The following is a 17,049-nucleotide window of genomic DNA, read 5'->3' as shown; positions in this document are numbered from 1 at the left end:
GGATCATGACCTGAGCCGAAGGCAGAGGCTTTAACCCATTGAGCCACCCAGGCGCCCCAATTTTAATCAATGGCATCACATACAGAACTTCCTAAAGGAGGAGTTATAAAGAGTTATAAGGTGAAACTCACTTTTCTAGTGCAATCAAATACATTTAAAGTCTGATTCAAAACTGTATTCCCTCTGGAAGGAACCCCATGTACTGTGAGTTTCTTAAGCAGTTTGTAAAGATGACTGTAGATGAGGCAGGGAAGGTAAAAACCAGATGAGCTCAGCAAGAAATTCAGTGAAATGCAGAAACAAGAAACCTGGATCCTCCAGAAGCTGAAGTGGGTGTATGAGTTGGGGAGCCCAGGATTCAGGGCAGATGCCATAGATACTAGCAGTGGTACTGACATAAATTTCTTCCAGGATGACAGCAAAGTTTGTATCTCCTTGAGAGGTTAAGGAGTTTTGATAGGATTTACCTGGAAAGAATGAAATTATGACTCTTCTTTAGAATTATTTTTTCAAGCTTCCCAAAGGCACCTAGTACATATGAGGTACTCAGTAAGTGGCAACTAATATTGTTATTTTTTGCTGATCCTCAACCATAAAAGCAAGTCAAGCCCTAACAAACATCTAACAACAATTGATAAGTTTGCTGATGGTTCTGTTACAGAGAGATCAGAAAAAGCACAAGCAAAATAAAAAAAACAAATTGGACTTCATCAAAATTTAAAACTTTTGGGCATCAAAGAACATTAACCAGACAGTGAAAATAACAAGCAGAATGGAAGACTTTTTGCAATATTTGCATATTTTCAAATCGTGTATCTGACAAGGGCTTAATCTCAAAAATATCTAAAGAACCCTTAAACAACAAAAGGATGAACCACCCAATTTTTTAAATGAGCAAAGGACTTGAATAGACATTTCCCCAAATAAGAAATGCAAATGGATAATAAGCACAAGAAAAGATGCCCAAATCACAATGAGATACCACTTCAACCTACTAGGATGGCTATAATCAAAGAAAGGGAAAAACAGCACGGTACTGGAGCAAAAATAGAAACATAGCTCAATGGAACAGAGAGAGACTCCAAAAATAAATCTGTGCTTATATGGTCAATTAATCCATTACAAAGGAGGCAAGAACACACAATACGAAAAAGACAGTGTCTTCAACAAATGGTGCTGGGAAAACTGGACAGCTTCATGCACAAGAATGAAATTGGACCATTTCTAACATCATACATAAAAATAAACTCAACATGGATTAAAAACCTAAATGTGAGACCTAAATTCCTACAAGAAAACATAAGCAGTACTTTCTTGGCATTGGCCATAGAAACATTTTTCTAGATAGGTCTTCTCTAGCAAGGGAAACAAAAGCAAAATTAATGTATTGGGACTACACCAAAATAAAAAGCTTTTGCACAGGGAAGGAATTCATCAACAAAACAAAAAAGGCAACCTACTAAATGGGAGAAGATATGTGCAAATTATATATCCAATAAGGGGTGAATATCCAAAATATATAAAGAATTTATACAACTTAACACCAAAAAAACAAAATGATTAAAATGGGCAGAGGACCATTATAGACATTTTTCCAAAGAAGACATACAGATAGCCAACAGATACATGAAAAAATGCTCAACATCACTTATCATCAGGGAAACAAATGTAAATCAAAACCACAACAAGAGGGGTGCCTGGGTGGCTCAGTCGGTTAAACATCTGCCTTCAGCTCAGGTCATGATCCTGGGGTCCTGGAAAGGAGTCCTGCATCAGGATCCCCACTCGGCAGGGAGCCTGCTTCTCCCTCTCCCCACCGCTCATGCTCTCTCTTTCCCTCAAATAAATAAAATCTTTAAAAAATTAAAATTTAAATTTAAAAAAAACCACAATGAGATATTGGGCGCCTGAGTGGATCAGTTGGCTAAGTAACTGCTTTCGGCTCAGGTCATGATCCCAGAGTCCTGGAATCAGGTTCTGTGTCAGGTTCTCTGCTCAGCAGGGAGTCTGCATCTCCCCCTGATCTTCCCCCTATCATACTTTCTCTTGCTCATTCTCTCTCAAATAACTAAAATCTTAAAAAAAAAAAAAATGTTAGCGAGGATGTGGAGAAAAAGAAACCTTCATATACTATTAGTGGGAATGCAAATTGGTGCAGCCACTGTGGAAAATAGCATGGAGTTTCTTCAAAACATTGAAAATAAAATTACTATATCATTCAGTAATTCTACTACTGGGTATATATCAAAGAAAACAAAAACATTAATTTGAAAAGATATAAGCACCCTTATGTTTACCGCAGCATTATTTACAATAGCCCAGATATGGAAGCAACCTAAGTGTCCATCCATAGATGAATGGATAAGGAAAATGTATTATATATACAATGGAATATTACTCAGCCATAAGAAGAATAAAATCTCATGATCTGCAATGACACGGATGGAGATACAGAATATAATGCTAAGTGAAGGAAGTCAGACCGAAAAAGACAAATACCAGACAAATATTGTATGATTTCATTCACATGTGGAATTTAAGAGACCAAACAAATGAACAAAGAAAAAAAGAGACAGACAAAAAAAGAGATTTGCAAATACGGAGCACTGGTGGTTGCCAGAGGGGTGGTGTCTAGGTGAGATGTGTAAAATATATAAAAGAGAATTAAGAGTACACTTATCTTGATGAGCACTAAATAACATACAGAATTGTTGAATCATTATATTGTACACCTGGAAACTAATAAAATAACACTGTATGTTAATTATACTTCAACAAAAAAAATTTTTAGAAGAACATAAGCACTCCATAAGATATGGAGAAACTGGAACTCTCATACGTGCTGATGTGAATATACCATGGTACAGTCACCACAGAAAACAGTTTGGAAGTTGCTCAAAAAGCTAAACATAAAATTACCACATGACCCTGGAATTGTACTCCTAGGTTTGTATACATTCCCCCAAATTGAAAAGAGACTCAGAGATACTTGTACACCAATATTCACAATAGCCCAAATGTAGAAACAACCCAGGTGTTCACCAACAGATGAACTGAGCCACCCAGGTGCTCCAAAAGGGATGGTGTTCTGAGACATGCTACAACATGGATGGATTTAAAGACATTATACAAAGTGAAATAAGCCAGATGAAAAAGGGATAAATATATGGTTCCACTTATGTGAACTATCTAGAATAGACAAATTCATAAAGACAGAAAGTAGATTACAGGTTACCAAAGGCCAGGGAAATGGGGAAATGGCAAGTTATTGCTTAATGGTTAGTTTCTTGTTTAGAATGATGCAAGTTTTAGAAAGTTATTTGTAATGGTTGTACAACACTATGACTATAATTTACACCACTGAACTATATACTTTAAAAATGGTTAAAATGGCAAATTTTGTGTTATATACATATCACAATGTTTAAAAAGTGAAAAAATATCAGAAAGGAGTAGTGAGTGTATTAGTGGTGGGTGGTGGTAGAGGGTATTAGAAAATGCTTATTTTAAAAAATTAGAAAATACTTATTTAAAAAAACAAAAAAATCAATGTAAGATAAAGTGAGGGGAAAACTTTATTTGGAGGAAGTCTAGGCATGGAAGAATGAGACTTTCCAAGAAGTGTATCTTCTGGCATCATTCATCAAAAGAACTTACATATTCTAATTTGGTGGAAATGGGTAAGAAAAAAAAAAGTATAAGAAAAATCCTGTGACAAGCAGTACTTAGGGAACTGTACCCCAAAGAGCATATACATTTGTAGAGAGGAGGAAAGATAAAAACAAATGCAGATTAGTTTTTAGCAAATGGTGTGTACAGATGAAAGATATAGGATGTTTATTATACAATTTGCCCTAGTTTTCTGTAGAATTGAAAATTTTCAAAATAAAAGACCAGGGAGAGGAGACATTTCTTTATTAAGACCTTCCAATCAAGAGTTACAATAGTATTAGGTAAATAGGAGAGAATGAAATGTTTTTTTAAAATCCTTCAGCAACAATACTAAAGGATCTGTTTTCCCTGCAGGTTACTTCCTGTATATTTGAAGAGGTAGCAACATAGGCCAGAAAGGTCTAGGTAGAACAGACTGGTGTGGGGATGGGAGTTGTCTATCAGCATGTTAATATGAAATGAAGCTAAAGCCCTAGGATGTCTGACACCAAGCTGAGGTATGATCTGAATTACAAAGGTACAGCCTAATCATTGATTAGAATTACAGTTTAATAACAATTAAAGGAAAAGGCAGAAATAATGTGAAACATCTATATGGTAACTTTACTTTTAAAATGTCCTAAATTGTTAAATATACCCTTCCAGATATTCTAAAATCAACTGGGGTTGGGTTTTTGGTTTGGTTTTTGTTTTTTGTTTTGGTTTGGTTTGGTTTGGTTTTTTGAGAAACAGAGAGAACACAGGCACACATGCATGAGAGAAAGGTCAAAGGGAAAGGGAGACTCTCAAGCAGCCTCCATGCCCAGCTCAGAGCCCTATCCAGGGCTCAATCTCATAACCCTGAGATCATAACCTCAGCTGAAATCAAGAGTTAGAGGCTTAACCAGCTGAGCCAGGCATCCCTAAAATCAACTGTTTTAATAAACCATTACAAAAAGCTCAGATTTTAACCATTTTGCTCCATGATATAAAATCAGTTAGTTGACAAACAAAAATAAAACTACTGTTTCCTGAACTTGCAATTATTTTAATGTACCAAAATTCCCTTTCTCTAAATTCACAATATAATTTTATGTTGCCATCTGATGGGATTACATATTTATGGGAATTACATGTTTATATTATATGGGAGTCCACAGTACTTCTCCATAAAGCCCTATCATTGAAGGTGTTGGCAATTGTAACTCCTTTCCTGCCCCTTTTGAGAACCCCTAAAAGCTACCTGAAAGAGGTATCACATCCATCCTTTTACTCTCAGCTCACCATGGTGATACATATCACCCAGTGGATACTCGACAAATGCTTGAAATAAACATTACCTGAATGTCTGATTCATGTAATGTTTAGGTGATATCACTGTTGAGACTGAAGTAAAGGGTCAGATTTAGGAAATAAAGCCCTTTTAAAAAAAGTATTTTTTTATTTATTAGACAGAGCACAGGCAGAGGAGGGGCACAGGGCAATGGAGATGCAGACTCCCCATTGAGCATGGGCCACCCCCAATATAGGACTGGATCCCAGGACCCCGAGATCATGACCTGAAAGTCAGATGCTTAACCAACTGAGCCATCCAGATGCCCTGGAAAAAAAAGCCCTTTAAGGTTCTACTTCTGCTTTAAGCTTCCCTATTCTGGAAGAAGAAATCAAATAGATTAAAGGGGGAGAAAAAGGAAAGAAAGAAAAAATGAGCTATGACAAAGACATAGATACCATCAAAATTTATACCTAGCCCAATTATGTCACTGTACACAAAAACCAAAAGGAGGATATAATGCTATTAAATATACTAAAAATATTGCATATAAAAAGATTTTAACTCCGTTAAACATAATCAGGGACTGTGAGGCACAGCAGGAACCCACTATCATACCAAGGCCTATGGAACATAGGGAGAAAGCAGTGATGTAACCAGAGCCCAAGTCCAAGGCCACCCAGTGGAAAATAAAGCCAAGGCAGGCAGTCTAGGAGAAGCAGGAGCTATGAAAGAGAAGGAGGCAGAAAGGGAGGCAGAGACAGAGGGAGAAAAATACCCTAGGCCTTTCCCTTCCTCCTACTTTCCAAACTCCTGCCAATGCCCCCAACTGGCCAAACCCAGACAGAAGCTCACTAATTTGGGAACTTGGGAAACACTACCTACTCAAATCAACTTTCCTTGAGATACAAAACAGAAGAGAGAAAGGGTAAGTAATAAATCTGAAGGCAACCAGGCACTAGACCAGCACACAAACTGCAAATATACATGCCTTCACGAACCCCATACTTAGGTCCTCTGCTTTATCTCTTACTTGTATCTCAATAGGTTTTACTGTTAGTATGCTTATGAGCTGCCTCAAATCTGTTATATAGAAGAGAGGCAGATATAAAATAAGATAACCACGTGTATACACAAAAAAAGGAACAAAATATAGTAAAATACAAAATGACTAATGAAAATGAAAGTATTTAGTATATAAAGCAAGAACTTTGCCTTATTAATATTTTTCAAATTCAAACTGATCTTTTACCATTGACAACATCAGCTTAATGGTACAAGGAAGAAAGCTTAGAAGTCCCTTCTGAATTATCAAAGTGAATTACTTTGATGAAGCTACTAACAATAAAAAAAAGAATACTTTCTAAGAAATATGAACTAATTTAAATTGAACAAAGACAGCACTGTTAAGTAAAAGTGGTTTCAAAAACTTCATAAACTCTATAATTAAATGCACATTAATTGTTTAATCTTTTACATTTCTAATACGGCCACCTTCTCCCACTGAGTGCTGAATAAATCGTGTCATTCAATGAAAATTTTATTACTTCTTTACTTCAAAATGCAAGACACACTGTTTAGACCTCATGAATAGATTTGGCTATGATCCTGTCAAATCTTAAATAAAAATTAAATGCCTAGAGACATAAAATAAGCCTAATTTTTCTTAAATGAGAAAAGAAAAGCTGAAAAATGAACTTAACTAAATAATATATACCATAAATAAGCTACATTTTAGGATGCCTAGGTGGCTCAGTTGGTTAAGTGACTGCCTTCAGCTCAGGTCATGATCCCGGGGGAACCTGGGATTGAGTCCCCCAATGTTCTCCCTGCTCAGTGGGAAGTCCGTTTCCCCCTCTGACCCTAGCCCCCACTCATGCTCTCTCTCACTTTCTCTCACTCTCAAATAAATAAAATCTTCAAAAGAAATTAATAAGCTACATTTTAAACAGCCACAAAATCACTTCTAACAGGTATTCTGAAATTAACTTTGCTTTAACATATTTAGAATATAAAAACTACTCATTTCATAGGTTTGGTTGCCTTTTAATGGTAAATAACTCTTTTACTTTGCGATAATTATAGATTTACATATAGTTGTAGGAAGTAATAAATACAGAAATTCCTGTACCTTTACCTAGTTTCCCCTAATAGTAACATCTTATAAAACTATATACATTACAACCAGAATACTGACATCAATATGGTCAAAATGCAGAATATTTCCATCCCACAAAAATCCCTATTACCCTTTCATAGTAATACCTACTTCTTTCTCATTAGCCTGTTAATATGATAAACTACATTGATTGATTTTAAAAACTGAACCAGCCTTGCATCCCTGGAATATAAACCACTTAGACTTGGTGTTAACTTCTGGGTCCCTGGGTGGCTTAGTTAACCAACCGACTCTTAATTTCAGCTCAGTTCATGATCTCAGGGTCCTGGGATCAAGCCCTGCATATGGGTCTGTGCTCTATCTACACAGAGTCTGCTTGTCCCTCTCCCTGTCTCGAATAAATAAATAAAATCTTAAAAAAATTCCTCTTATATGTGGCAGAGTTCTGTTTGCTAATATTTTCTTAAGAATTTTCATATCTTTATTCTTGAGAGATATTGGTCTATAGTTTTCATTTCTTTTTTTTTTAAGATTTTATTTATTTATTTGACAGAGAGAGAGAGATCACAAGTAGGCAGAGCAGCAGGCAGAGAGAGAGGGGGAAGCAGGCTTCCTGCTGAGCAGAGAGCCAGATGCGGGGCTCGATCCCAGGACCCTGGGATCATGACCTGAGCCGAAGGCAGAGGCTTAACCCACTGAGCCACCCAGGTGCCCCTAGTTTTCATTTCTTAAACTTTGTCTGACTTCTTTGTCTGATTTGGGGGAAAAGATTATACTATCTTCATAAAATGAACTGAGAAATGTTCTCTCCTATTTTCTGGAAAAGACTGTGTGGAACTGATATTCCCATTTAAACTTCTGATAGAGGGGCACCTGGGTGGCTCAGTGGGTTAAAGCCTCTGCCTTCGGCTCAGGTCATGATCTCAGGGTCCTGGGATAGAGCCCTGCATCAGGTTCTCTGCTCAGCGGTAGCCTGCTTCCTCCTCTCTCTCTGCCTACTTGTGATCTCTCTCTCTGTCAAATAAATAAATAAAAATTTAAACTTCTGACAGAATTATCCAGTGAAGCCATCTGGGCCTAGAGATTTCTTTTTGGGGAGTTCTTAAACTATGAATTAAATGTCCCTAATAGTTACAGAGCTCCATAATTTTTTTTTAAAGATTTTATTTATTTACTTGACAGATAGAGATCACAAGTAGGCAGAGAGGCAGGCAGAGAGAGAAGAGGAAGCAGGCTTCCTGCTGAGCAGAGAGCCCGATGCAGGACTCCATCCCAGATCATGACCTGAGCCGAAGGCAGAGGCTTTAACCCACTGAAGCACCCAAGCGCCCCACTCCCATAATTTTTATATTGTATTTTAAATTTGCCTTCAGACTTCTTCTTTGATCCATAGATTATTTAGAAATGTATTGTTTTGTTTCCAACTAGACATTTTCCATTATTGATTTCTAGTTTGAGTTTATTGAGGTCAGAGAACACACTCTGTATGATTTTAATTACCTTAAATGGATTGAGGTTTGTTTCATGGCCCATATGATCTATTTTGGTAACTATTTGAAGGACTCAAAAAAAAAGGTATATTCTGCTGCTGTTGATGGAGCATCTACATGCATAAATAAGATCCCATTGGTTAGATTATGTTCTTTAGATCTTCTATATCTTTGCAGATTTTCTAAGTAGTTCTATCAGTTGCCGATAGGGGCGTGTTTAAGGTCTCAATTATAATTATGGATTTACCTATTTCTCCTTTTAATTCTACCACTTTGTAGACACAAATTTAGTATTTCTTCTGCGTGGTTTGACCCTTTTATGATTATACAAAGTCCTTCTTTGACTTTGCTAGCTTTCTTTGCTCTGAAGTCTACTATATCTGATATTAATGGAACCCCTCCTGCTTTCCTTTGATTAATGTTTGCATGATATATCTTTTTCCATCCTCTTACTTTCAGTCAGCCAATATTAATAAATTTGAAATGAGTTTCTTGCAGAGAGCACATACTTGGGTCACACTTCTAATCCAGTCTGCCAATGTCTTTTAGCTGGTATATTTAGAACATTTATATTTAGGGGAACCTAGGTGGCTCAGTTGACCTTCAGTTCAGGTCCTGGGATCTAGCCCCACATTGGGCTCCCTGCTCAGTGGAGAGTTTACTTTTCCCTCTCCCTCTATGATCTCTCTTGGTCTCACTCACTCTCAAATAAATTAATTAAAATATTTTTTAAAAAAGGAACATTTATATTTAATGTAATTGTTACATATTAGGACTTAAGTCTGCCATTTAATTTTGGGTGAGCTTTTTTTCTGTTTTTAACATCCCTATTTTCTTTTTCCTGTTTTCTTGTAGGTTATTTAGAATATTTTTTTAGAATTCTTTTTTTAGTTTATCAGTAGTGTTTCTGAATATATCTTTTTGTAAACTTTTAGTGGTTGCTCTAGATATTACATCATATACCTAATTTATCACAGTCATTTTACTTGAGTGAAATAAATAAGCTTCACCTCTCTTTACCATTGATGGTTCATTTTATGTCAACTTGGCTAGGCTACAGTGCCTAGAAAATACACCAATCTACATGTTGTTGTGAGGCATTTTAACATGTGATTAGCATTTAAACCAGTAGATGTTGAGTAAAGCAGATTACTCAATATAAGGTGAGTGGACCTCATTTAATCAGCTGACAACCTTAAGAAAAAAAAGACTGAGGTTCCTGGAATAGAAGGAATTTTACTTCAAGACTGACTGCCTTCAAACTCAGGACTGTAACATCAACTCCTGCCAGAATTTTCAGTCTATCAGCCTATCCTACAGATTTTTACTTTCTGGCCCTCACAATTGTATAAGCCAATTTCTTAAAGTCCGTCAATTTCTCTCTGCTCTAGAAAATCCTAATACATCATCCTTTTACCCTACTCCATTTATAACGCCTTAAATATTTCCTTTACATACATTTAGAATCACATCCATGTTATAATTTTTTGCTTCAACCATCATAGTTTAGAAAACTCAAGAAGAAGAAACCTATTGAACTACCCTTATTTTTATTTGCTGGGTTCTGTCTTCCTTCCTGATAGTTCCAAGGTTCCTCCTTTTATTTTTTTCTGTTTATAGTACTTACTTTTGCTATCTCTTAGAGTAGGGCTGCTACTTTTTTCCTTCATCTGAGAAGGTCCTTGGTATCCCCTTCATTCCTGATGGATATTTTCACTGGCTACTGAAATCTGTATTTTAAAAAAATATTTATTTAAGTAATCTCTACACCCAACATGGGGCTCGAACTCAACACCACAAGATCAAGAGTCACATGCTCTTCTGACTGAGCCAACCAGGTGCCCCTAGAATTCTGTACTGATAGGTCTTTCCTTTCAGCACCTGAAGAATATTTTGTCACTTCCTTCAGGCCTCAGTGGTTTCTGATGAGAAATGCACTGTTATTTGAATTATTTTTCCACTATAAATAAGGTGTCATTTTTTTTTTCCTCTAGTTGCATTTAAGATTTTTTTTCTAGTTGCTTTTTAAGTTTTCAGAAGTTTAATTATGATATATCTTGACATGGATTATAGGGGGCTTACCCTACTTAGGGTTCAATCACCTATGTCTCACCAAATTTAGGAAGCTTGCAACCATTATTTTTTTAGTACTTTTCCAGCTCTGCCCTTATTCTCCACTCCTTCCAAAACTCCAATGACACAAATGTTACATCTTTTGTTATAGTCCCACCGGTTTCTAAATCTCTGGGTTTTTTTTTCCAAGTCTATTTTTTCTCTTGTTCAGATTGGGTAATTATATTGTTCTATATTCCATTCTTTCATTTCCATTCTGTTAAGTCAATCTGCTGAGCTTTTTATTTCAATTACTGTACTTTTCAATTCAAAAACTTCCATTTGGTTTTTCTTTATATGTTCTATTTATCAGCTGAGACTTTCTATTCCTTTGTTGAGGCTACCTTTTCATTTGTTCTGTGTTCATTAATTTCTCACTGAAGCATTTTTTTCTTAAGATTTATTTGAGAGAGAGAGAGAGAATGAGAGAGCACAAAAGGGGAGAGGTCAGAGGGAGAAGCAGAATCCCCACTGAGCAGGGAGCCCGATGTGGGACTCGATCCTGGGACACCAGGATCATGACCTGAGCTGAAGGTAGCTGCTTAACCAAATGAGCCACCCAGGCGCCCTCACTGAAGCATTTTTAATGACTGCTTTTTCAATATCTTTTTCAGATAACTCTAACACCTGCCAATGATTATCTTCTCTCATTTAAAGATTTTCCCAATTCTTTTTTTTTTATTTTAGATTTTCCCAATTCTTGGTATGACAAGTGATTTATATTTGAAAACTGGACACTTACATATTAGTGTACGAGATCCTCTATCTTATTTAAACCTCCTGTGTTACATGGTTTTCTCTGATATCACTGTGGAAGGGCAGAGAGGTGCTCCCTTACTATTGCCAAGTGGAAGGAGAAGTCTAAGTTCCCATTTAGCCTCCACTGTCACCTGAGGGTGGTGAGCTCCTTATCACTGCTGAATGAAAGTAGGAATTCCAGGTACCCAAGAATTCTTCACCGATACTATGGTGGGGATGGCCTCCATACTCCTGGGCAATAGTTAAAGTCCTGACTCTCCATTAAGACTCTCTGACATTACCCCAGAGGGTGTGTGATGGGGACCTCATTACTGCCAGTTGAGCATGGAAATCATGGCTCCCCACGTGGTCTCCACTGGTACCATGAGGGAGGGGATGTTGGATGCCTCATTATAGCATCACCAGGGTGGAAACATAGGCTCCCCATCTGGCCTTTGCTCATGCAGGTGGTGGTACAGGCACAGTATTTTTCTGTGATGTCTGGCTGGAGAATCGTTATTGTCTAAAAGTTTTCTGTCTTGCCAGGCTGTCCCTTTCTTAGCTACAAGAACAGGTTTCTGTTGGGGAGGTTACTGGCTTCTTCAGCTCTAAGTCTGGAATATATGAGGTTAAAACAAAACAAAATGGGGGTGCCTTGGTGGCTCAGTTGGTTAAGCATCTGCCTTTGGCTCAGGTCATAATCCTGGCATCCTGGGATCAAGCGCCAATCGGGCTCTCTGCTCATGGTGGGAGCCTGCTTCCCTCCACCCCACTCTTGTGATCTCTCTTGCTCTGTCTCTCTAATAAAAAAGTAAAATCTTAAAAATTAAAAAAAAAAGACAGAAACAAAAACACTGGGATCAAACTACTGTGTCCTGAGGTCCCTAGCCACTCTGACTTTTTCCTCTTCTAGATCCCTGTTTGTTTTATATAACATATCCAGAGTTTTTAGTTGTACTTAAATGGGAATAAGGAAAAATGGATAGCACAGGAACAGGGAAAGGAGGGATCCCCATCTTCCCAAAGTCCCCAGTTTAGGGAAACTTTAAATTGATTTTCTTCAACCTTAAAAGATATTTTCTAGGGGCACCTGGGTGGCTCAGTCGTTTAAGCATTCATCTTCAGCTCAGGTCATGATCTCTGGGTCCTGGGATCCAGCCCCACATCAGGCTCCACACTCAGCAGAGAGTCTGTTTCTGCCCCTCCCTCTACCCCTTCCCCCATTTGTATGCTTTCTCTCTCTCTCTCTCTCAAAAATAAAATCTTTTAAAAAAGATTCTTTAGCAGCTTGTTTTCTGAAAATGTTTATAGCACTGTTTCCATTCATTACTTACATAATAACTTACATATTTGAAAAATTAAGAAATTTTAACCTCCATTTCTAAAGGGAACTTTTTATAGACTCATATAGAAGAACAACTATTTGTTAACTTATTTGCAGAAAAGCGTTTAAATATCACATTAAATTGTTCTCTAATTCTCCCAAAATATTTTTCAAGTCCGTTTTTTTTTTTAATGTTTAGCTACACTGGTAGACAATAAAACTAAAACTCTTAAAACAAAGCAGGGTCAGTCTTTAGAGGGAGAAAGCCTGTACTGATAAAACACTAGTATTGGTACAGATTCAGGAACAATATAGGAAACCATGCATCAACTGCAAAGTGTCCTATTAACAGTCACTGTAAAGCTCAGAGCAAGGATCCTCAATTCACTATTCAAGACAAAACCCAGAATCCAAGAGATGTTACATGGGAAGAAACAAAATGACATCAGAGAAGACTAAGAATATTGAGAAAAAGACACAAAGCAGTTAGAAAGAGTTTATGTTACAGAGAAAGCACAGTTACTGCTCAAAATTTACAGTGATCTATAAAGCTGAACTGATCTGCCTATGACCTTTGCAATAGTAACAATCCACTGTAGACTAGCACTTTAAAAAAAAATTTGTTTGGGGCACCTGAGTGGCTCAGTCGGTTAAGCATCTGCCTTCGGCTCAGGTCATGATCCTAGGGTCCTGGGATCAGGCCCTGAGTCAGGCTCCCTGCTAGGTGGGGAGTCTGCATCTCCTTATCTTCTCCCTCTGTCTCCCTCTGTCCCTCCCCCAACTCATGCTCATCTCACACTCTCTCTCAAATAAATAAAATCTTTTAAAAAATTAGCTTGTGCTTATTTTCCCAACTAGGAAAATAAGACCTTTCAATAAACATTTCTGATTGACTAGCTTTTTTTTATATAGCAATGAGAAGCAAAATGGTTTCTATAGATGGCTAAAGGTTCAAGTACTCCAGAACTTGTAAAATGCTCATTTTATTGTAACTTACATTGCCATGTCAAATTAATGGAGCAAAAGACCAGAATTCAAATAATCAATCTAGACTAACCAGCTACCTAATTTGGAAAAAAAGAACCTGCATCTCTTACTGCTTGCACCAGAAATCTCAACTACATTACAGACATAAATGTAAGAACAAAAACAAAAATTCCCAACCATATTAGAGTGTAAGCTTTGGAGGAAAAATTTTAAGCATAAAACTAAACCATAAAAATGATGGACAAATTCTACCACATGAATTTTTAAAACAATATACCAAGTTATTAGGCAACTAAAACCAAAGGAAGAACTTTGCAACACATAATAACAGCATTAATGTCTTTATAAAGAATCAGTCAATTAAGAAATTTCCCAGCAGAAAAATTGGCAAAGGATATAAACAATTCATTCACACAAACAAAAAAACACAAATAGTCAACAAACAAAATCTTTTAACCTCTCCTATATAGAAATGCAAAAGCCAACAATTAGAGGTCATTTAAGAATTAAATAAAATTGGTACAGTGTGGAGAAACTGGCACTTTCACACTGGTGGGAGAGTGGTAGTAGGAATGCATACTGGTGGGGCCATTCTGAAGGACAATCTCACAAATGTCTATTAAATTTAATATGCATATCCTTGACCAAAAAATTCCACTTCTAGGAAATCTATCCTCCGGAAACATTCACACAAACATGAAATAACCACACATTTATACTCACAAACGTTTCAGACCATACAAACATACATACAACTGCGGCACTGAATCAAGCACAAAAAAAGTTAGCAACAAATTATCCATCATTACAAAATAAGTGGGCAGTAGCGAGAGGACAGTTAAAGGAATATTTATAAAATGAAACAATATTAAGTCATTATAAAGGATAATAGACCTATATGTAATAACATGGAAAGATATTCACAGTAATTAAGTGAAAACAGATAAGCTGCAAACTAGTGTCCACAATACATTGCATTTTTGTTCAAAATCAAACAATGTGCTAGATCAAGTATAGGCAAACTACAGCTGGTTGGCTGACTATCTTGGTAAATAAAAGTTGTGCTGGAACACAGTCATGCTCATGTATTGCAATGGAACCATATGACCCACAAATCTTAAAATATTTACTATTTAGCCCTTAAAGGAAACGTACAGCTACCTCAATATGGGCCAAATTAACTGACATTCTCTCTGCCCTACTTTTGCTTATCTATGTTGTATATTTCTACAATAGTAGAATGTTTATAATAAACATATATTTATAATGAGAAATATGTAAAGCAATATTTCAGGGAATTGGTTAAATACCATGTGGCCATTAAATTATGTAGGTATATATTCACTGACACAGAAGTATTTCCACCATATATTAAATTTTAAAACACAGTTTATCAAATACCATATGTAAATACCTCTGATGGTTGCTTTCAAAACCAAGTCGTTATGCACAGCTGGGTAGCACAGCACAGATGGCTGCTAGCCTTTAAAATACCACAGTTATTTTGCTCAAGTAGAAAGAATTTATTTTCAAGTATTTCTCTTGTTCTAAAAGATTTGCTTCTTCATTGTTTCTATCGGTGTCCTCAGACAAAGCAGAATGCAAAACAATGTAATTTCTGCATCTCTATCTGCCACAAGTACCTCCATCTCAGTGTAGACCAGCTCCTTCATCTCTAAGTCATCTAAATTTGATCCTCAAGAGCAAATGCAGGCTAACCCCAATCAATTCATAAGAACCGTCATAAAGGGGAGGAGAAAAATAGAAAGTGTCCAGGACACTCCCAGCTAAAGATGGTAAACTGGAAAAAGACATTTAACCTGTGCTGACTCTGGATGAAAGAGGACTTCAACCATCTCCATATTGACCTCAGTCTGTATTTTCTAATTGATTAAGTTCTTCTTTCCAGCTTATCTCTTAACTCAGGCAAAAGATCTTGTGTACAAAGCATCCCATGATGGGAACCCAAACTACCCCCTCAAGTATAAAGATTGCCCTGAGCCAGCAAGACCCTGCATGACTGACCCCAAGACCATGACCAACTGAACCTTCACTGTCTACCTGCACATACCCATCAAACTTTGTCCCACGTTTTCTTTTTATAAACCTTGAAGCATTTTCGGTACTTTGGAGACAGCCTTAGGGACACTACTCCACTGTCTCCCAGCGGTGGCCTCACTGAAATAAATTCCTTTCTTTTTTCACCACCGCTCATGTCTCTGCCTCTGTGTTTTGTCAGGGTGAGTAGCAGAGCCTGGTCTGTTTCAGCCCCCCAGAGCCAGATCCTCTCACACTCCTGCATCTTGGCTACATGGATACTCCACAGAACAGTAAGGGTGCTCTTTGCTCTTTTTCTTTCTTTCTTATTTTTAAGCATAATACCACGAGGCCAAAGATAACAGAAGATTAGACAATAGCAACACAACTCCATAAGCTGGAAAGCAGAGGGATGAGTGTTAGCTGACTTACCAGAACTGAAAATGTTGGATCTTAAAAGAGAAAAAAAACCAAGAAGCAATTTGATTATCTCCACAAAACTGTGGGGTTCTTAAAAGGCCCAGGGATTATTACACTGGGTACCAATGAAAATAGGGGTTAGAGCACCTGGGTGGCACAGTTGGTTAAGCAACGGACTCTTGATCTTACCTCAGGTCTCAATCTCAGTGTCATGAGTTCAAGCCGCTCATTGGGCTCCACACTGGGCAAGGAGCCTACTTTAAAAAAGAAAGGAAAGGGGCACCTGGGTGGCTCAGTGGGTTAAAGCCTCTGCCTTCGGCTTAAGTCATAATCCCTGGGTCCTGGGATCAAGCCCCACGTCGGGCTCTCTGCTCAGCGGGGAGTCTGCTTCCTCCTCGCTCTCTCTGCCTGCCGGTCTGCCTACTTGTGATCTCTGTCAAATAAATAAAATCTTAAAAAAAAAAAGAAAAGAAAAGAAAATGGGGGTAAAGGAAGGAATAAAACAGAAGAATTGGGTGAAAATTTATGTATAATGACTTTTGATTCCTAAATTATCTAGAACACTCCCACACTGGGCAATAGCCCCTCACCCACTGCAGAAAAGATGAGATGCATTTTCTGAAGCCAGTAAAACAGTTGAGGGCTTGGGTATCACACTGAAAAATGAGGGAGTAAATGAAAATTTACATTTACATTTCACTCACTCAATGAGGCTGAAACTACCCCTCCTCCCCCAGCGTTTTCTTCTCATTCAGATCTTAGAACACTTGGAGGCCTATACTCTCCAGCAAGAGACTAGAAGTCCTTCTTTAGGGAATCTGACCAGCTCAAGAGGAAAGGCCTAACTAAATACACTGATATTTGTGATACCACAAAGAAACAGACACTGATATTTTAT

The 17,049-nt window shown here is 37.3% G+C and overlaps 1 protein-coding gene across 1 annotated transcript in view; it reads right to left on the bottom strand.

The window, feature by feature from the left end:
* CCDC126 (coiled-coil domain containing 126) overlaps nt 1–17,049 on the bottom strand; it is a 48,200-nt gene that overhangs the window by 2,082 nt on the left and 29,069 nt on the right. The window lies entirely within an intron of this gene.

Source organism: Martes martes, assembly GCF_963455335.1.
Source record: "Martes martes genome assembly, chromosome: 11".
Classification (NCBI taxonomy): Eukaryota; Metazoa; Chordata; class Mammalia; order Carnivora; family Mustelidae; genus Martes; species Martes martes.
This window is presented reverse-complemented; position numbering and strand designations above follow the sequence as displayed.